This window comes from Elephas maximus, chromosome 11, assembly GCF_024166365.1.
Source record: "Elephas maximus indicus isolate mEleMax1 chromosome 11, mEleMax1 primary haplotype, whole genome shotgun sequence".
Taxonomy (NCBI): Eukaryota; Metazoa; Chordata; class Mammalia; order Proboscidea; family Elephantidae; genus Elephas; species Elephas maximus.
Window position 1 is genome coordinate 31,408,463 of NC_064829.1, and position 22,729 is coordinate 31,431,191.

General features: G+C 40.4%; 1 long non-coding RNA gene across 1 annotated transcript in view; it reads right to left on the reverse strand.

The window, feature by feature from the left end:
- LOC126085420 (uncharacterized) overlaps nt 1–22,729 on the reverse strand; it is a 120,114-nt gene that overhangs the window by 37,430 nt on the left and 59,955 nt on the right. Inside the window, exon 3 of the long non-coding RNA XR_007519272.1 lies at nt 4,339–4,438. This is a non-coding gene — a long non-coding RNA (uncharacterized LOC126085420). The remainder of the gene's footprint in view (nt 1–4,338; nt 4,439–22,729) is intronic.

Genomic DNA, 22,729 nt, shown 5'->3' on the forward strand with positions numbered 1-22,729 from the left:
CAAGGAGAATACACTCCCAGCTTACATCTGTACTCTTTTGTCTGTCTGGGAATTGGAAGGCCACACATGTCACCGACTTTCCTCTTGAACCTTTCTGAACTTAATCTGTTAGGTTTGGTGTTGCTGAATGTATATGCATGTCAAAGACTGTGGGCATGGATTATTTACAAGATGTTCACTTCCATTTAGCACTGCTTAAAATGTGAACTTAAGACTTGGTACACACACAGCTGCAGTCTGTTCTGAGAAAGTTGGGAAGGTTTAGGGGAGTAAGCAAGTATCTTGCTGAGCAACAGTGGGTGAAACATTAGCTAAGGTAATGTGTAGAAGCAGTCCTAATTCTAGACAGATTTTTATTCCAGGTAAACAACACTGTCAATGAGATGACATAAGACACAGAAGGGCATGTTTTCCAAGGGCAGCCCTGGAAGCAAAGCAGACAGGCCCACAGATGTGAGGTCATTGCAGCCCACTGCTCCTCAAGTGCCCCCTTGGAAAATAGACCATGTCTCATTAAGACTTGCATCTGCCTCAGTGGAAACCCGTTTGAACTTGATGGAGACTCACAGACATAAGCTTCTCACTCCAAGCTCAGATATGGTAGCAAGAGCTACTGGGAAAATCCATTTAATTAACCCATTTGCTGAGGCTGATGAGGCCTTCCTTAACTTTAGTCAAAAAGATGAAAAGGAGGGACATTTAAACCCAGATTCCTAATCAGCTCCATGCCTCCCGGGAGCTGTGGACCTGGCAAAGAGAGGGCATTAGGCGGATGCTTTGAACCTGCTGACTTTTGCCTATAAGGCATTCCGATCAGATAGACGGGATAGAAACTTTAGCCAATGTTTCTATCTCTCCTAAAGTTATGCAAAGCCCAACTTTGTTGTTTAGTCTAAAAAAAGCAAGTGTCCACAATCATGGGTATCCTCACTGAAACGGCAGCAGGACATGCCAGTGCCAAAGAGAAGTGACTGAGGATGGTCTACACTGCCCATTACATGGCTGGCTGCTGCACGTTATCAGAGGGCCTCCTTTGCAGTCCACAGCATTTGCCAGGCACCTATAAAGACCCAAAGCTATGATTCTCTTGCCCAAAGTTTAGCATCCATGCAATGAACAGACAAGCTCAGTTTGTTTTAGAGTTACCAGGTGTCTCAGTCATAAAACTCCCCTTCATCTGGCATTGGCTGAGAGCCTCATCAGCTGACTCACCCGAGAAGATGAAGATTTGATGCCACAAAGGCCAGTGTCCTCCTCCTTTGCAATGGTGTCGTCTCCTTTGCAGTTCCTTAGCCTGGGTGTTTTCTGACCCTTGAGGGCGGGGGGCAGTTAGCTTCCTAAGCCTATGCTCATCAAGAGGGTGGTTCACTCTTCTCTGAATTACCTCTCAGGAGGTAACGAAGCAGAGAGATCTTTGCAGATATGCAGAAGAAAGACAGAAGAGGAGCAAGAGAAAACTTCCTCACTCAGAGAACAGTCTGCCAGGATAAGGAGGAGCTCCAGAGCTCCAGAGGATGTAATATCAGAAAACTACGGGGTCTCTTCTCCACACAGAAGGTGGTTGATCAACTCAGGACAGGCCTGGCCAAGAGAAGGAATTTGGGGCCATCGCATATCACAGATTACAATAGGCTCAAAGTGTAAGGCTGAGAGAAAAGGGACCCAAAGCAGCAGGAGATACCTTTTTCCCACACTTAGTGCTGTTGTTCCCATACCTACACAAGTTGACACATATTTTGGGGGGACAAAATTCAACTCATGACAGGGAGTGTTTTCCTAAGAAACTAGCCGTTCAGAGAGAAATTACTCTTTTCCTAAAATGTCACAGGTTTTCACCATTTCCTTCACCTTTTATCTAGATAAATGCCTCCAGATAACTTCCAGCATCAGTGACTGTTATGGGCTTAATTGTGTCCCACAACAATATGTATTGAAGTTCTAACCCTTGGACCTGTAAATATGACCCTGTTTGGGAATAGGGAAGATGTTCTTTTGTTATGTTAATATGGCCATACCAGTATAGGTAGATCCTAAACCTAATCACTTCTGAGGTATAAAAAGACCAGAATAGACACAGAGACACATACATGGGGAAGACAGATGCTAAATGCGAGTCATCTACAAGCTAAGGAGCACCCAAGGCTACTGATAAGGAAAGAATTGACGCAGCTGATTTGGACTTCTAGTTTCCAGGACTGTGAGAAAATAAATTTCTGTTCTTTAAATCTACCCACTTGTGGGACTTGTGTCACATCAGCACTGGGTAACTAAGGCAGTGACCTTGAGGTAAAAGAGCAGAAATGCAAAGTGGAGTGGTGCTAGTACTTTAAAGGAATACATTTGGCAAAGACCCCATCTCACCTTCAAGCTTTCGTGAGAAGAATGTGCCAAATACTAAATGAACGATTTTATTCCTGATCCATCAAATAAGGAAGGGAAAATAGCAGTTGAGAGCTGTAGGAAGGATTTCCTTAGGATAGAACAACGTCGGTGGGAAAACATAGCAACAAGACTTGGATCAGATTTACAACAGGAACAAAGCTCTTTCTTTATTGATTATTTTGAGTCTTTTTCAAAACAGTTTTCCTGGGACTTTAGAAAAACTCAATGAAAAGATATTAATTATTCATTTATGGGTGGAGATAGGACTTTCTTTTCTTGTTTAAAAAAATGTATAATCTGGTATATTATTTAGCATGTTTTTGTAAAATGTTTGGGGGGTGTCTTAGTTATCTAGTGCTGCTATAACAGAAATACCACAAGTGGATAGCTTTAACAAAGAAATTTATCCTCTCACAGTCTAGAAGGCTAGAAGTCTAAATTTAGGGTACTAGCTCCAGGGGAAGGCTTTCTCTCTCTGTTGGCTCTAGGGAAATGTCCTTGTCATCAATCTTCCTCAATTGAGGAGCTTCTCAGCACAGGGACCCCAGGTCCAAAGAACGTATTATTCTCTGCCTCTTGTTTCTTGGTGATAGGAGGTCCCCATGTCTCTTTGCTTCCTTCTCTCTTTTATATCTCAAAAGAGATTGGCTTAAGACAAGACCTAATCCTGTAGAATGAGTTCTACCTCATTAACGTAACTGCCTCTAACCCTGCCTCATTAACATCATAGAGATAAGATTTACAACACATAGGAAAGTCATACCAGATGACAAAATGGTGGGCAATCACACAATACTGGGAATCATGGCCTAGCCAAATTGACACGTATTTTGGGGGGACACAATTCAATCCATGACAGGGAGTGTTTTCCGAAAAAATAGCCTTTCAGAGAGAAATTACTCTTTTCCTAAAATGTCACAGGTTTTCACCATTTCCTAAATATTGCAAAATAACTTTCAGCCATCAAAGTGAAGCAAAAGTGGTTAAAGTGCACCAAAATGAAAATCATTCTATGTTCCTGACTGAATGGATAAAGTGGTGCTTGTTGTGGGGTCCCTCCCTCTTTGTACTGTTGCTTGAGGATCAAGAAACCTAAGAAAGTCATTCATGAAACAAGTACTCATTACTACTTTTGGGCATAAAAAGAGTAAAAGCTATGGATCTTGCTCTCAGAAAGTGCTTAGCTCAGTTAATTAAAAAAATCTAACATACACAAAAAGATATTAGAATTTCCCACACTTGGCAATGATAGGCAAGTCAATTAACTACTGAGTTAGTTATTCAAATTAGCACTGACTGACCACTATTGGAAGGCTGATATCATGGTGGGAAATCAAATACAAAAAAGTGCCGGCACCAAAAAGACAATTCTGGAAGAAGCCAGAGAGGTCATTTGCTTCCTTACCTAATGGGGCCAGTCCCAGGACTGAGGCTGGGGAGAATGACTGATTCAATACCTCAGAGCGTCCAGGTAAAAGAGCTGGGCTTAAATGCATACATTTCCTGATTCCAAGTCCAGATTTCTTGTTCAAATTCATAGTTAACAGTATTTTCCCTCTTCTTGGCCCAGCTTTTTCACTAAGTCAAAGGATTTCTCTAGACTTCAGATTCCTCATCTGTAAAATGAGGTAAACTTTGCCAGTATTCTCCACATTTCTCCACTAAAGTACCTCTCAGAGCAGAGTGGAGTGTATGGTTACCTTGGGGTAGGGGTGTGGAGGTGTGGTAAAGGGACCCCCTGCAGGTGAGAAATGCGTTTTAAGTATTTCTTAGTCATGTAGTGCTGGTCCTTACCTAGTAGTGCTGGTCCTTACCTAGTAGTGCTGGTCCCAGAACTGAGGAATTCGTCTCAGTATTGGAATTCATCTTTCTAAATAATTTGTGTGATGTCTGTATTTTACACAATACTGTATCTGTGTTCATTTTAATGTGAAAATAATATTTGAAATGTCTTACCATCAATTAAAGTTGATTTGTCAAGGTGTGTTCATCCTGGGGTACGAGGACTTGATGGTTTTCTGAGGCCACTTCCTCCCCACCGAGCCATGATCTCTGCCTGTGAGGATACAAACAGCTCTCATGATAATGTAAATAGCCCTCAAGAATGTCTAGTTGTTTGAATTTGGAAGGAGGTGATAGAAAGGGTGAGAGAAACCCTAAGGGAAAATTATCACCATAAGCAGAGTCCAGAAAGGACCAGGAGATTTAAAAGATTGAAACAGGAAGGCTGCTCTTCTGCAATAGCTACGAAGAATGTCTTGTCAATCTTACCTCTGTCTGAAGAAGACCTGATCTGTTGTCTAGCCAAATGTTTGATCCTTTGCCTCAAATCTTTTCCAAAAAGAGGTAGACTGTGGTTAAATACCTGGATTTAGGAGCAACTGGTTTAAATGTCTTTGGAACATGCAACATTAACCCTTATTCAGATGCAAATCAGTTGAGTACCTCAGAGTGTTTCTCTTCTCTGTGGGGTCATCACCAAACTGAAGGACCATTTTCTAGCTTTGTTTCACCCTGTCTGGTTTTCTGATTATGTCTCCCATCACCTTCTGGAAATGTGGGGTGACTTGGAGTAGAAAGGATACAGCTGGAGGTGCAAAGGGGGGCATTTCTCACCCAGCCCCTGGGCAGTTATCAGCATGGAGAAGGAGGTCAGCCAAATTCCTCGTCTGCTACAGCAGCAACAGTGTTCTCCCCAGTGGCTTTTCCAGATGGAAAAGCACTCTAAGCTTTGACCATTTCCCAGAGGATGGAGTGAATTTGATGAGGAAGGACTTTTGCTTTTCTAAGCTATTGAGCGACGTGAATCAAGCTGCTGGTGGCATCTACAAGAACCCTGTACAGTAGGTACATGATAACAATTTGTCAGATCCATGAGTCAATACTAAATCTCCACTAAGAAGAGAAGTTGGCAAGTGGCTGATGAAAAATAATACTACATTACAACCCCATACCTTAGCTCAGGTTTAGTTTTCAGTTCCATAGATATTAAGAGAATAACAAATTTAGATAAATCTACATAGCTATGAAATTATAGTCTAACAAATGTTTTCAACTGTGGCTGCATATTAGAATCACCTGGAAATTTTTTTTTAAAAATACCGATGCCTGGGCAACATTCTAGAGTAATTGAATCAGAAACTCTAGTGAAGGGTTCAGGCACTGGGTATTATTTTTAAACTCCCCAGGTGATTCTGATGTGCAATGAGCTTGTGAAAGACTCAGCTAACCAGGTAGGTGATGTCATTTTCCCAGGCTCCCGCCAGGCCTGTGGCAGGCCTGAGATGAGAATCCAGGTCTCCCCCTCAAATCTTGTGCTCTTTCCCACACACTACATCCATTCTCCTTTAGCCCTGTGGCTCGTGGGATAACTTGCACTTTTCCACTGGGAAAAGGGAGCAGAAGTTGACCCACTCACCCGCTGGAAATGAGTGCTCCAGCACCATGGGAATTTTCCTGGTCCTATTTGTGGAAATGGTCCAACCTTGGATGTTTTTCCAGGAAAGTACACTATGAGCAGGGTCCCTTTGGTTACTGCCTATAAGCATTATTTGTGAGGCCTGGGAAGATTCTAGCCCCAAAATATCCCCTCTGCCTTCAGTTGCTTATGCTGAAAGTCATCTCTTAGGAATATTGAGAGGGAGGGGTGTTAAGAGGTATTCTTTATTAGAATACATATGAAGCTGTGAGTGACCTCTCATCTACCTGCTGGTCTAAATGAACATTTGAAGGTTTTAAGTACCTCACAAAGTGCTTAGCCTTAATAGTTTCACAATACTTGTATGGTAACCTTTATTGTTAGCTGTCAACAAGCCAGCCCCAGACTCATGGTAACCCCACGCACAATGGAATCAGACCATTGTGATCTGTAGTGTTTTCACTGACTGATTTTTGAAAGCAGTTCACCAGGTCTTTCTTCCTAGTCTTAGTCTAGAAGCTCTGCTGAAGGCTCTTTAGCATCATCCCAAAAAAACCAAACCCTCTGCCGTCAAGTTGATTCTGACTCATAGCAACCCTATAGGACAGAGTATAACTGCCCCATAGAGTTTCCAAGGCTGTAATTTTTACACAGGTAGACTGCCATATCTTTCTCCTGCAGAGCAGCTGGTGAGTTCAAACCACCGGCCTCTCTGTTAGCAGTGAAGAGCTTTACTACTGTGCCACCAGGGGCCCTCTTTAGCATCACTGCAACATACAAGCCTCACTGACAGATGAATGGTGAGTGTGCTTGAGATACAGTGACTGGGAATCAAACCCAGGCCTCCCGCATGGATTCTACCACTGAGCTCCTACTGGCCTCTCATATGGTAACTAACTCTTATTATATTGTTACTATGTGTGAGAAAACCATAACGGTCCTTAAGTACATTCTGATTTAATTATCATCCCAAGCTTAGGAGGTAGCTATTATTATCCTTGTTTTGAAAATGAAGAAACCGAGGCTTACTTTCTAATTTTGATACCTGGAAGATCTCATGAGCTTAGACTAACCCCTCCATTTTACATATGAGAGAGATGAGCCCTAGAGAAGTGGTATGGCTTTTCCCAGGAAGGTATAGCGTATTCAATTACTTATCAATGATTCATGCCTTATAATAAATTAGTTCATCAGTTTCTTTCAAATTTGGAAAAGGAAAGGCCTTTGAGTCTCTCAGTGTGGTGTTCAAATCTTGGTTTGACTCTTTTCTGGCTGTGGAAAAGTTATTTGACCTGTGAGAGGCCTATTTGCAGAAAGAAAGGGGAAGGAAGAAGGAAAGGAAGGAAGATAGGTAGTGAAAGGGAGAGGAGGGAGGAATGTGGGGAAGAAGGAGAATAACGAACAAGAAAAAAAAAAAAAGGAAGGAATGAGAAACAAAGAAAGAGACATTCACAACACAGTGGAGAGACAGAGGAGATGAGGACAAAACGGCCTCCCTGGACCAAGTTGCTGAAGACTGCGTAGGTCTTCTTGGAGTTGCTTTTGTAAAGGGCGTTTTCTCTAGCCCAAGTTTCCAGCCAGAAGTCAAGGGCCTGCTACAAAAAGAATGAGAAGGCTTGAAATGGAGAAAACAGGAAGGAGGAAGGGAATAAGGGAGCATATCTACAGAAACAGGGCAGAGGACGGGATGAATTTGTTCCAGAGCAATTCAGTGACAAGAAAGAAAAGTGCCATGTTGGGTCAATGAAGATGCCAAAGCGTTTCCCTGTAGGACTGAGTTAAAGCACGCTGTAGGAGTCAAAGAGATGAAACAGAGCATTTTTTCACCAGAAGAATGGGCATCTTTGAAGTTTCCCTCCAAAAAAGATGTGTCATGGACTGTGGCTTTTGAGGAAAGGAGAAAGAAGAAAGCTGGTTGAAGTGAATCAAAGGAAGTGATAAATCTGTCTGTGACCCAATCCTGAAACAAAACACACAGAGATTAATTAATGCATTTAGCTACCTGACCAGAAGATCCTCATAGTCAAGCCCACCTTAGGGGCCCCTCTAACTTCAGGAGTTCTTTGAAGATGAAAAGCACCTTTAAGTGCTATCTCTGAGGATGACCATGAATACCATTAACTCCATGGGGCGTGAAATAAAAACACATACTAAATGTGTGATAATACTTATGAGAACTTCTGTGAAGGCAGTGTCACCTAAACATTTCTGCCCATTGCCATCGAGTTGACTGAGACTCATAGCAACTCGATAGGACAGGGTAGAACTGCCCCCACAGAGTTCCCAGAGCTGTAAATCTTTACAGAAGCAGACTGCCACATCTTTCTCCTTTGGAGCAGCTGGTGGGTTCGAACCACTGACCTTTCGGTTAGTAACCAAGTGCTTTATCCACTGCACTACTAGGGCTCCTAAACATTGACAGAAATAAAGAAAAACAAGAAAAGGATAAACAAAAGATGGAGTCTCTGGCTGGTTCAAATGATTACCATGCTCTGTTGCTGATCAAAAAGTCGGTAGTTGAAGTCCACCCAGAGGCAACTCAGAAGACAGGCCTGGTGTTCTACGTCTGGAAAAATAAGCCACTGAAAACCCCACGGAGTATAGTTCTACTCTGACACGCATGAGTCAGCCCTGCCTTGATGACAACTGTTGTTTTGGTTTTTAAGAAGAGCAGGAAGGGAGGTGGGGAGGCACAGTCAGGGCCAACAGTATTGTTATTTAATGCCAAACTCTGGACGGAGATGGGAACGGAAAGACTTTAGCCAGGAGAAGGTGGGAGAGAGAATGCTTGAGGCATTAGGCTATGAGAGAAGAAAACTAAAACCACTTTGAGGCTGAGGCCACGTGAGTGGGAAGGAATTGACAAGCTGAAGTAGAGTCATTGCCTTCTAAAGAAGGGATACTACGCACTTTTAAAGGCATCCAGTGCCAAGTTTTTACTCCTGGCCTGGGAAAACAATGATGCAAAACCCCAAACCCATTGCCATCAAGTCAATTCTGACTCATAGCGACCCTATAGGACAGAGTAGAACTGCTCCATAGCATTTCCAAGGAGCGCCTTTTGGTTACCAGCCATAGCTCTTAACCACTACGCCACCAGGGTTTCCAGAAAACAATGAAGCAGGATGCAAATGAGCAATTCTGAAAAAGTGGAAGGTTACTCCTGGTTTGGCATTCTCTCTGTGCCTTTCTCTCTTCTATCTCTGTGTTTCTGCTCCTGTCTGGGTTTGTCTCTCTGATTCTTATCAAAGTTAGGTGAAATGGCAATAGGCGGTACTCAAAACCAAAAAGAACAAAAGTAAAAAATAGCCTCACGAAAATGAACAAAGTCGAAATTTGTTCATGTGGAGCCATGCGTATTTTTCCCTTTTTCATTGAGGGTGATTTCTAAGGACTGTTCAAATACTTAGGAAATGATGGCCAAATAGGTGAATAAATGGCAGGAGTAGTGATTCTTGCATTGAAGTGAAATTCTGAATTTTTTTCTTTTCATTATTTGATTTAAGAACATCAGAGCATTCCTGAGGTGTACTCATAAATTTGGGGGAACTTTAAAGCCATCGACTCACCCTGCAGAGGAGGGTAAGAAGAGGGCATGTGGTATGGCTGAAATAACACACAAGTGGGGGTCCAAAGCTCCCACTTTTTCCCTTTGCTCTTTCTAGGATATTCAGCACTGGGCTGCCACCAGACTCTGGCTTTCAATTTCCCCCATTTATGGCAAGACTGCTGTTGTTGTTGTGTCTTTGAGCCCATTCCAAAATAAAATTAGTGACCCTATAAGACCGAGTAGAACTGCTCCATAGGGTTTTCTAGGCTGTAATCTTTTCAGGAGCAGAGCACCTGGTCCTTTCTCCTAGGGAGCTGCTGGTGAGTTAGAACTGCCAACCTTTCAGTTAGCAGTCAAGTACTTAACCATTGTGTCACCAGGGCTCCTTTCAAAGATGTGACTCTAAAAACGTATTTTTCTAAATTATCCCATCATATAGGCCTTGCTAACAAAACGGAGGTCAGGCATTTTAAATGTCACCTGATATCTGTTTCAAAAAATTGCTTTGCATTTCTTGGCTTATGAATCCAGTAGAAACAGAATTGGCTGAATTTAAGCCTTTTTTGTTGTGGTGGTGGCAGTAAAAATATATGTAACAATTTGCCAATTCAACAGTTTTTACATGCACAGTTCAGTGACATTGTTTATTTCATCATGTTGTACAACCATCGCCACTATCCTTTTCGAAATTGTTCCACCACCATTAACAGAAACTCAGTGTCCCCTAAGCAGTGACACCCTCTTTCCCCTCTCTTCTGCTCTTGTAACCACTAATAAGCTTTGGTCTTTATACGCTTGTCCGTTTTAGATATTTCATATAAGTGGGATCATACAATATTTGTCCTTTTGTGACTCACTTATTTTGCTTAGCATAATGTTTTCATTGTTGTAGCATGTATCAGGACTTAATTTCTCTTTACGGCTGTGCAATATTCCATTAGACTTATGTACCACATTTTGTTTATCCATTCATCTATTGATGGACATTTAGATTGTTTTCACCTTTTGACTATTGTGAATAATGCTGCAATTAACATTGGCATACAAGTATCTATCTGAGATCCTGCTTTTAAGTCTTTTGGATATATACCTAGGATTGGAATTGCTGGGTAATATGGTAGTTCTGGAAACCCTGGTGGCTTAGTGGTTAAGTGCTACGGCTGCTAACCAAAGTGTCAACAATTTGAGTCTGCCAGGTGCTCCTTGGAAACTCTATGCGGCAGTTCTACTCTGTCCTATAGGGTCCCTGTGATTTGGAATCGACTCCACGGCACTGGGTGGGCTTATGGTAGTTCTATCTGGGGCCTGGTGGTGCAGTGGTTAAGAGCTCAGCTGCTTACCAAAAGGTTGGCAGTTCAAATCCACCTGCTGCTCCTTGGAAACTCCATAGGGCAGCTCTACTCTGTCCTATAGGGTCATTCTACTGTGTCCTTTGGAGTCACTGTGAATTGGAATCGACTTGACAGCAATGGTTTTTTTTTTTTTTTTAATGATAGTTCTATGTTCAACTTTTTGAGAAACTGCCAAACTGTTTTCCACAGTACCAAGCCTTACTTTTGCTAAGTTCCTGTTCAAGCCATGGCTGAGATTTATTCTTCATTCTAGGAAGCTCTAATACAGCCTTTTTGAAGGGAAGCATGTTTCAATGACCCCTCCCCTTCCTGCCTTAGTGAAGCAAGAGGCCCTACCTCTTCCAGGGAAGGTGGCAGAGCCTGGTGGGGCTGCAACCTGGGTGCCAGTCTGGGCTCTCCTGCTCACCAGCTGTGTGAGTGGGTAAATTACTCCCCCTCTTTGTGCCTGAGTTCCCTCATACATGAAACAAGGACAGCAATTGTGCTTCATAGAGTTGTGAGGATTAAATGAAATAGTACATAAAAAACACTTAGCACTGCATCTGACACAGAGTCACGACAGTACATATAGAACTATTATTTTAACACTATTGTCGTTAATACAATTACCAGGAACTTATTATATAATCAGTAGTATCAAATTAAATTCTTTGCACTGCTCTGGTTGTTTATGACTTGCATGTTTTTTCCTCCCCGTTCTGTTTTTATTGCTGGCTGGTTTACCCATTTAAAATTGAACCAAATATTGTTTAATAATAACAGTTAATGTGGGAGAAGTATTTTTGCTTTATTTTTTAACACTTTAATTCATTCCACCTACTTTTCTGTTGGGGTCTCCAGGGTTAATTAGGAGCAACTTTGTACTTGGGTAGCTGCTTAATCACCAAGTTGAGCATTGGAAGAAAGCTACTCATAGGCTTTTCATCTTGGCATTAGAATTCCCAGGAAACCTGGAAAACAACTATTTTACTGGTCTAAGGCCACCTACAGTATTAGGTAGTTATTAAAGCTGACTGCGTATGAGAGCTTCAATACAGTGCCCTAGAACTCCTCTTCACTCGGGCTCCCCTCACAGCAAATGAACCAGGGACACCGCCATGTATTTTCGAAGAGTAAATCTTTGTGCTAATTAATTATATCAATATCAACATGTTGATATTGATATAATTAGCACGGTGGATGACACTGATATAATTAGTACCAATATTTACTCTTCAAAAATAAGTGGTAGTGCATAAGCATATAATAACCTTAATAATAATACTGAGCCGTTATAGCACCACTTTCTCCGAGGAGCTGATAAAATACATAAATAGCAAGTAACTGAAGCACACACTTCACTGAGAGATTTGATGCCACCATTGAGCAAGACTGAAAGGGTTTATGCAGTCAGAAGAAACCCCATAAAATAACCAATCTGGGGGCATTTTTCCCCAAACAAAAGTGAATCTCCAAGCTGCTACCAATAGGCTGAAATCTAAAAGATAAACCAAATGTAATAGTTGAATTGAAATTGAATAGGGCTCCTTCTCTTTCTTTATTCTGATTAATGTGCAGGTAATCTAAAACCACAACTATTGGGTTTTAAAGCAAAACAGAATTGGGTAAAAATAGGGATGTTGGGGAGTATTATGGGTTGAACTGTATCCCCTAAAAAGATATGTTGAGGTCCTGCCTCCCCCTTGCCCCCACCTCTGAACATGACCTTGTTTGAAAATAGGGTCTTTGAAGATGTCATCAGTTAACAGGCAGTCATGCTGCAGTAGGGTGGGTCATCATCCAATCTGAGTGACGTTCTTATGAAGAGCCACAGAGAGACGGGCAGAGGAAGGATGGCCGCACGCAAATCATCTACAAGCCAAAGAACAGCTGGAGCTACTGGGAGAAGCTGGGAGAGACAGGAAATGCTCTTCCTCTGGGGTCTTCACAGGGAGCAAGGGCCAGGCAACAGGTTGGTTTGGAATCCTGACCTCCAGAACTGTAAGACAATACATTTTTGTTCTTTTAAGCGGCCTACTTTGTGGTATTTTGTTACAGCAGCCCTAGGAAACTACAGCAGGGAGCAAGACAGAAAATACATTCTCGTCTCCCTGTCCCCAGTGTCTTTGAAGGAGAAAGACCCTGGGCTCCCTTGTCAAAGAAATCTGTCCCTGGGTCTTACATTATATGATTTAGATTTCACATCTGTTCACATGATTGGGATGGGAAGAGAGGACCAAAACCAAACCAAACCCAGTGCCGTCGAGTCGATTCCGACTCATAGCGACCCTATATGGGGAAAAAATGTATGTGGTATCATGAAATGAGAAGGTGGCTGTGGTGCCTAATGGTTGCTTTGGCACCGTACTGTCAGGACCCTGTAAGAACTCACTTTAGAGCTGTGTTTGTGATAGGAGATGTTAGTCCCAACCAATTTCTCAATTATTTCTGAACTCAGGCCAGTCTAGTTACACATTTTCTTCCCCTAACAACTATATTTAAAGCCACCACAGTTTGGAAGTTTTGTAGGATACGCACACACAGAAATACACACATACATACATGCACATCCTTGTATACAAATACAAACAACAAAATATAACAATGAGGTCGAATTAACTCGCTGATGAGCATGAAAGATAGGCGCCAAGAGGCTTTTAAATGTGTCACGTTTTACAAAACTCTAACCTACTGGCAAATATCTGAAAAGCAAGCATGATTTTATGGACTGACAGAAAGGAACATTTGTTATTTTAACCCCCTTTTCCTCTGAGCACTAACTCCTGTAATGGAGCCTCCCAGATGTTATGCTTTTTAGTGCCTCTTTGGATGTGAAGATTGCACAGCAGGAGGTAACATCTGGGGGGAAGATGAGGGATGGTGAGAGGGATTTAGAGTGTTGGCATGCGCCTACCTATGACTCTTGGGATATGCTTCAGAGATAAGATGGCCTTCTTTGTAGATTATCATTTATAATTTCTGGGTGCAATAGTAGATTATGTCAATATTTCTCCTTGAGGTTTTAAGTTTTGCATTTTTAATTTTCTAGAGAGAAAAGAGATTTTTTTCCTTCATTTGTTCAGTTTTAGAATTTCAGCCATAAATTATCCTTCCTCTTCATTGTAACCCATATATATATATATTGCCGTTCCATGATACTTAGAATGACACTGGCCCATCAATAAAGGACTTCATCGTTGCCATGATAAGAAGTGGAAAATCTCAGCATCTCGCGAACATCATTGCTCAGACATGATGTTTTGTTCAAGGGGGTTTGAGGTTCAGTCCTAATACTTATGATTTTCTCATTTCATTTTGACATCACAGTTGAGACTAAGCTCCATTGATTTTTCCCCCTACATTCTTGCTTCCCAAGTTTAATCTCCCACTGCAATTTGAACATAACAGCATTGGGGTGAGACGTTTCTCAGAGGCACACACTGGAATCATTTTGCCATTGTAGCCTCGGTTCATGACGTTTTGGCAAGCACGTATCCAAAGGCGCACGCTGAAATCATTTTGCCAGTATAATCTTGCCATTTAATAGTTTCCTAAAAAAAAAAAAAAAAAAATTTTTTTTTTTTTTTTTAACAGGGTATCCGAGAAACACTCTGGAAACATTTTACCCTCCTAATTTCATGTTGTAATGACATCAAAATGTCATAAAGCAATTACCATCCCAAGCACAAAATGATCTTTAGTAGTTACTTTCTCCATAGACTCATTAACTTCTTTCTAGCTTTAATATCTTGATTGTTTAAAAAAAAATTTTTTCAATACTAATTGAGAGACTTCATTTAAAACTGAATACCATTTATTTAGCTCAATCTCTCTCTCTTTCTTTTAACCAAATTGCATTAGGCTGACAGAACCCTAGATTTATAGGTATACATGTACCTTCTGACCTCTTCAGTCAAAATTCTAAGTGAAATTGATCTGGTACAAAGCAAAAATCAGCATAGCACATGGATTGCTTTGGGGACAAAGGGAACATGGATAGTGGCGGTGTCCTTGGCAGCAAGTACATCCCAAAGTATCTGCAGTGTCCTGCTGTGAAATGCTTCAGTGGAGAAGTTTCACATGTCAACACAGCCATCTGACTCCAACTGCCCACATTTCTAAAGACTGCAATCTGCCAGGTGTATTTCTCCAAATGGAAACACTAAATCAAGAGAGTGGACAATGACAAATTGGGTTCAGCTTAATTCTGTGGTCATAAAGATGCAGGCTGTGATTTGCAGCTGTACCCTTCCACAATAGCTAGAGGAACAGTTGCAGCTTATGTTTTTCTGTAGGCCATCTGAAATAAATGAGGGATGGCAACCAACCTCAACCACCTTTTTCTAGCATCAGCATAGGAGCCAATTTTCTTGTCCCACATATGAGTTCAACTAATTTGCACAGAACAATGCTAAAGATGTCTTGGCCTTTCTCCTCAAATCAAGAGATAAGATGACCTCTGGTTTTTCTCTGCCCATGACTAAATAACACAGCTATGTTCTCACCTTTTTTTTTTTTTTTTTTTTCTGTTTTATGCTCCCTCAAAGGTGACCCATGGAGCTACAAGCAACCAATTCTATCATTGCTGGTAGTGAAGAGGCAGGATGATTGGTTTAGATGTAAAAGCTAAAACTGGGAGGAGCTGTTTGTTTAATAATAAATAGCAAGAAAGATATATGAATAAAAATAAGCATCTTAATGATTTACCATTGCTATGAAACCAATAGGCTGGTGATCCCATCCGATATCTGCAAATTTGTATAATCCTCAGGGTAAAACTATTTAATGGGCTGTCTCTTTTATAGTTATAAAAGGCCTTTCATGTGATCAATTATACATAAGAGTACAATAAACGTAACTTTCTTCATACTAATCACATCTAACTTAAATTCTCTTGTTGGTCTTTGGAGTGTTCACGGCATTCCCAATAAAGTTTTCAGTTCCGACTCTTACCAAAAGTTAATCTGCCTAGAACTTCCAAATAAATTGTCAGTACAGGGGCCTTTTTCTTTTTTTCACACTAAATAAAATTGTTCAAACAATACAGTTTGTTAGCAAACTGCCACCTCCTCCTGCTCCGTCCCCTTCCACCACACAACCACCCTGCTGTTCCAGTCAGCCAGTGGGCAGTGGGGGCTGGCTTGATTGATTGTTTTTCTTCTGTTTGGTTTTGTTTGTATTTGGTTGAAAGGCAGCCTAACACTGTGTTAACACTGTCACCTGAGGCTAAAAAAACTTGGGTGAGAGTTGGGGATTTCCAGTCCCTCACTTCGGTGCCGGGTCCCTGGAGGCCCTGGGACCCCCCCGCCCCGATTCCTATAAAGTCAAAATTCCCATCTGTTTTATTATATGATTAGTTGGTTTGCTCCTCTATAGCACAGAAAAGTAAAATGAAACCTCTCATCATATGCCACTGAAGCTAGGCGTAAAGGTCGCGTAAACTCTAAAAGTCAGTGTGAAAAGCAAGACATAGCTAAATTGCCTTTGCCAATCAGCTGATGCCTGACCTTGATTAGTTGGCTTGATAAATATTTTTTAGCCACTATTTTACTAAGTACTAGAACCTATTCTAGATGCTATAGGTACAGTCATGAGTAAGAATTAACTCTGTGTTTGCTCCAAAGAGTAGAATGAACATTCAGGCACCTCCACCATTCCTACACACACTATAAACAATTCACTGCAAGGTGTGGAACATATTAGAACAGAAGGGAAAGGACTGAAAAGAAGAATAGGAAAAGGCATTGTATTTTTCTACAAGCTTCCAATGAAAGTCTTCTGAGAAAGGAGATTTTGCAATGTCTCAGTTGGGGGATTAACTAGTCCTTTAAGGATCACTTTTGGGGCTGCATATCCTGACAAAGTTCCATGTATGTGAAAATTTTGGAAAGTCCAAGCCTTACGACTACAAGAAAAGGTGGGAAAATTTGTGTGTGTGTGTGTGTGTGTGTGTGTGTGGCTTGCCCAAGAGTACCTAAGAAAACATATACCGAAGACACACTTGTTGCCACTGCTCCATGATTTTGGCCTTTCAAGTCTGATTTGGCAAAGAGGTCAGGCTGCCAGCAAAGTACAGCAAATTGGAAAAATGAACAAGAATATCATAATCTGCTTCAGCTAGTGCAAAGAAAAAGACATCTGGTAGACCACTTGGAAGCCAGCCAGTGACGAAAAATGCAGTGAAAATAAAGAACATGTCCTCGGGGGAGCACCTCTGAGCTTAGAAGTTATAAGTCCAGTGTGCTACTTGAAAACCAACTACTAGAGAAAAATCATTTTCAAATAAAGCAAGTCAGAGCGAGCAAGCCTTGAATTCTTCCAAGAAACCTATTCCTGCGTGTACTGTCCTGACTGACGACTTACTAGGAGCTGGAGGTACCACCAACAACGCTGGAAATAGGCTGTCATGCAGGAAGTGAGGCTGTAGCTCTGCTCTGTAAACGTTTCTGGGGAAACTCAAATAACTGCGCCCGAGTATAAAGGGGTGTCATGGTGTAACAGAGTATGCTGGACCAGGAGTCAGCAGACCTGGGTTCCAGGTCCAGTTCTGTCATTTTTCACCTGTGAAACTCAAGCAAAGTTCTTCATGCTTATAAGTTTCCATTTCCTCAGATGAAAAAGTGAGGATACTGAAACCTACTTCATAAAAGTAAGGGGAGGGGTACATGAAATATATTCTGGAAAGGCACTTAACACAGTGTCTGGCATACAGCATGGTTACAACTCATTAGTTAAATAGAATAAAACAGATGGAAGAGAAAAATCACTTTTACTAAGAATCAGATATTAATTTTTATATTAGTGTTGTGGCTGTGGTCAGCTACTGTCAAGTTGGCCCTCCACTCATGGTGACCCCATGTGTTATAGAGTAGAACTGCTCCATGGGGTTTTCTTTTTTTAATTTTTATTGTGCTTTAAGTGAAAGTTTACAAATCAAGTTGGACTCTCATACAAAAATTTATAAACACCTTGCTAAAATAAAATAATTATATTCCTAATTGCTCTCCCCCTAACGAGACAGCACACTCCTTCCCTCCACTCTCTCTTTTCGTGTCCGTTGGGCCAGCTTCTGACCCTGTCTACCCTCTCATCTCCCCTTCAGATGGGAGATGCCAACATAGTCTCATGTGTCTACTTGATCCAAGAAGTTCATTCTTCCCCAGTATCAATTATCTATTGCATAGTCCAGTACAATCCCTGTCTGAAGAGTTGGCTTTGGGAATGGTTCCTATCTTGGGCTAACAGAAGGTCTGGGGAGCATGAACTTGTGGGTCCTTCTAGTCTCAGTCAGACCATTAAGTATGGTCTTTTTATGAGAATTTGAGGTCTGCATCCCACTGCTCTCCTGCTCCCTCAGGGGCTCTCTGATGTATTCCCTGTCAGGGCAGTCCTCAGTTGTAGCCAGGCACCATCTAGTTCTTCTGGTCTCAGGCTGATGTAGTCTCTGCTTTGTGTGGCTCTTTCTGCCTCTTGGGCTCATAATTACCTTGTGTCTTTGTTGTTTTTCATTCTCCTTTGCTCCTGGTGGGTTGACATCCATTGATGAATGGCCACTTACTAACATTTAAGACCCTAGACACCACTCTCCAAAGTGGGATGCAGAATGTTTTCTTAATAGATTTTCTTATGCCAATTGACCTAGATGTACCCCAAAACCATGGTCCCCAAACCCCTGCCCATGCTATGCTGGCCTTCAAAGTGTTCAGTTTATTCAGGAAACTTCTTTGCTTTTGGATTAGTCCAGTTGTGCTGACCTCTCCTGTATTGTGTGTTGTCTTTCCCTTCACCTAAAATAGTTCCTATCTACCATCTAATTAGTGAAAACCCTCTCCCTTGCTCTCTCCCTCCCCCTTCTCTTAACCATCAAAGAATATTCTCTTCTGTTTGAACTATTTCTTCTTGGGGGGTACTGTAAATGGTATTGATTTGGTATTTTCCCCTTTGATGTTCTTTTTGTTGGTGTAGACAAATCCAACTGATTTTTGTATGTTTATCTTGTGTTCTGGTACTCTGCAGAACTATTAGTTTCAGTAGTTTTCTTGAGGATTCTTTAGGGTTTTCTGTGTATAAGACCATGTCATCTGCAAATAGAGATACTTTTACTTCTTCCTTACCAGTCTGGATGCCCTTTCTTTCTTCATCTCGCCTAATTGCTCTGGCTAGGACTTCCAGCACAATGTTGAATAAGAGTGGTGTTAAAGGGCGTCTTTGTCTGGTTCCTGATCTCAAGGGGAATACTTTCAGGCTCAATCCATTTAGAATGATGTTGACTGTTGGCTTTGTATAAATGCCCCCTATTATGTTGAGGAATTTTCCTTCTATTCCTATTTTGCTGAGAGCTTTTATCATGACTGAATGTAGAACTTTGTCAAATGCCTTTTCTGCATCAGTTGATAAACTCATGTACTTGTCTTTTGTTTTATTTATATGATGGATTAGATTAATTGTTTTTCTAATGTTGAGCCATCCCTGCATACCTGGTATGAATCCCACTTGGTCATGGTGAATCATTTTTTTGGATATATTGTTGAATTCTATTGGTTGGAATTTTGTTGAGGATTTTTGCATCTAAGTTCATGAGGGATATAGGCCTGCATTTCCTTTTTTTGTGGAGTCTTTACCTGGTTTTGGTATCAGGGATATGCTAGCTTCATAAAATGAGTTTGGAAATATTCCATGTTTTTCTATGCTCTGAAATATGCTTAGTAATAGTGGCGTTAACTCTTCTCTGAAAGTTCGGTAGAACTCTGCAGTGAAGCCATCCTAGCCAGGGCATTTTTTTTGTTGGGAGTTTTTTGATTACCTTTTCAATCTCTTCTTTTGTTATGGGTCTATTAGTTGTTCTACCTCTGTGTTACTTAAGGTAGGTAGTGTGTTTCTAGGAATTCATCCATTTCTTCTAGGTTTTCAAATTTGTTAGCGTGAAATTTTTCATAGTAATCTGATACGATTCTTTTAATTTCAGTTGGGTCTGTTGTAATATCACCCATCTCATTTCTTATCCACGTTATTGTCTTCCTTTCCTGTTTTTCTTTTGTCAGTTTGGACAATCATTTATTAGTTTTGTTAATTTTTTCAAAGACCCAGCTTTTGGTCTTGTTAACTCTTTCAATTGTTTTTTGTTTTCTATTTCACTTAGTTCAGCTCTAATTTTTATTATTTCCTTTCTTCTAGTGCCTGAAGGTTTCTTTTGTTGCTCTCTATTTGTTCAAGTTGTAGGGATAATTCTTTGATTTTGGCCCTTTCTCCTTTTTATATGTGTGCATTTATTGAAATAAATTGACCTCTGAGCACTGCTTTCGCTGTGTCCCAAAGGTTTTGATAGGAAGTGTTTTCATTCTCATTGGATCCTATGAATTTCTTTACTCCATCCTTAATGTCTTCTACAACCCAGTCTTTTTTGAGCAGGGTATTGTTCAGTTTCCAAGTGTTTGATTTCTTTTCCCTGCTTTTTCTGTTATTGATTTCTACTTTTATGGCCTTACGGTCAGAGGAGATGCTTTGTAATATTTTGATGTTTTCGATTCTGCTAAGGCTTGCTTTGTGACCTAATATGTGGTCTATTCTAGAGAATGTTCCATGTGCATTAGAAAAGAAAGTATACTTAGCTGTTGTTGGGTGAAGTGTTCTGTATATGTCTGTAAGGTCTAGTTGGTTGATTGTGACGTTTAGATCTTCAATGTCTTTATTGAGCTTCTTTCTGGATGTCCTGCCCTTCACCAAAAGTGATGTGTTGAAGTCTCCTATTATAATTGTGAAGCTGTCAATGCTACTTTTCAATGCTGTTACAGTTTTGTGTATCTTGCAGCTCTGTCACTGGGTGCATAAATATTTAATATGGTTATATCCTCCTGGTATATTGTCCCTTTAATCATTACATAGTGTCTTTCCTTATCGTTTGCAGTGGATTTAACTTTAAAATCTATTTAGTCCAAAATTAATATTGCCAGTCCTGCTCTTTTTTGATTGTTGTTTGCTTGATATATTTTTTTTCATCCTTTGAGTTTTAATTTTTTTGTGTCTCTAAGTCCAAGGTGTGTCTCTTGTAGGCAGCATATAGACAGATCGTATTTTTTTTATCCATTCTGCCACTCTCTGTCTCTTTATCAGTATATTTAATCCATTAACATTTGGTGTAATTACGCATAGGTACGAGTTTAATGCTGTCATTTTGATATCTTTTTTTCTGTGTTTTTGATAGTTTCTTTTTCCCACTTATTTTTTTTGTGGTGAGTAGTTTATCTTTTTATATTGTCTTTTCCTCTTAATTGTTGTTGTTGATTTTGTTTCTACTGAGTCTCTATTTTTTTCTCATATTTTATTTTGATGAGTAGGGTAGTCTCCTTTGTGGTTACTTTAATATTTACCCCTATATTTGTAAGTTTAAACCTAGCTTTTATTTCTTTATATCGCCTCATCTTCCTCTCCATGTGGAAGTTCTGTGACTACATTTATTAGTCCCTCTTTATTATTTTAATGTTGTCTTCTTTTACATAATGACATCGCTTTTTCCCTATTTTTAGTGTTTTTTAATCTTGATTTGTTTTTTTTTGATTTCCCTGTCTGGGTTGATATCTGATTGCTCTGTCCAGTGTTCTAGTCTTGGGTTGATACCTGATATTATTGATTTTCTAACCAAAGAGCTTCCTTTAGTATTTCTTGAAGTTTTGGGTTGGTTTTTATGAATTCCCTAAACTTCTGTTTATCTGGAAATGTCCTAATTTCACCTTCATATTTGAGAGAGAGTTTTGCTGGATATATGATTCTTGGCTGGCAATTTTTTTTCCTTCAATGCTTTATGTAAGTCATTCCATTGCCTTCTTGCCTGCATAGTTTCTGCCGAGCAGTCCAAGCATATTCTTATTGACTCTCCTTTGTAGGTGACTTTTCATTTATCCCTGGCTGCTCTTAAAATTCTCTGTTTATCTTTGGTTTTGGCAAGTTTGATTATAATATATCTTGGTGATTTTCTTTTAAAATCTACCTTATGTGGAGTTCGATGAGCATCTTGGATAGATATCTTCTCATCTTTCACAATATCAGGGATGTTTTCTGCCAACAAATCTTCAACAATTCTCTCTGTATTTTCTGTTATCCCTCCCTGCTGTGGTACTCCAGTCACTCGTAGGTTATTTCTTGATAGAATCCCACATGATTCTTAAGGTTTCTTCATTTTTTTTTTAATTCTTTCATCTGATTTTTCTTCAAATATATTGGTGCCAAGTGCTTTATCTTCAGGGTCACTAATTCTGCCTTCCACTTGCTCAATTCTGCTCCTCTGACTTTCACTGAGTTGTCTAATTCTGTAATTTTATTGCTAATCTTTTGAATTTCTGACTGCTGTCTCTCTATGGATTTTGCAGCTTATCAAATTTTTCCTTATGTTCTTGAATAACCTTTTTAATGTCTTCAACTGCTTTCTCTGTGTGTTACTTGACTTGTTCTGCATATTGCCTGATCTCCTTTCTGATGTCTTGAAGAGTTCTGTATATTAATCTTTTGAATTCTGCATCTGGTAATTCCAGGAAGGCACCTTCATCTAGAAGATCCTTTGACACTCTGTGTTGAGAGCTCATTGAAGTGATCATGGTCTGTTTCTTTATGTGGTTTGATATTGATTGTTGTCTCCGAGCCATCTATAAGTTATTATATTAGTTTATTTTATGTTTGCTTACTGTAGCCTAGTTTCTTGCTTTGTTTTGTTTTGATTTGCCCAAATGGGTTGCTTAAATGAGCTAGCTTGATTATTTTTGCCTTTGGAGCTCTGACGTCCTGTCACCAGATGGCTAGAGTTTATGAGTTCATTCACTTTTCTTATGTGGATTCAGCTCAGTTGTCCAGGTAGCTGGTCATCAAGTATGTGATACAGTCTCTGTCCTACAGTCTTAGAGGGACAGGGGTGTTTGGTGTAGGTACTGGTATCTGAGTGCAGCAGGGGTCATGCTCTAAACAAGGCTGGGTCCTGAGAACCATCCCCCAAGTGTCTCTGAGGAAAGTGCATCCTTGTTCCCTAGAGCTTACAGGTGGGTGGTTCTGAAGATGGACCAT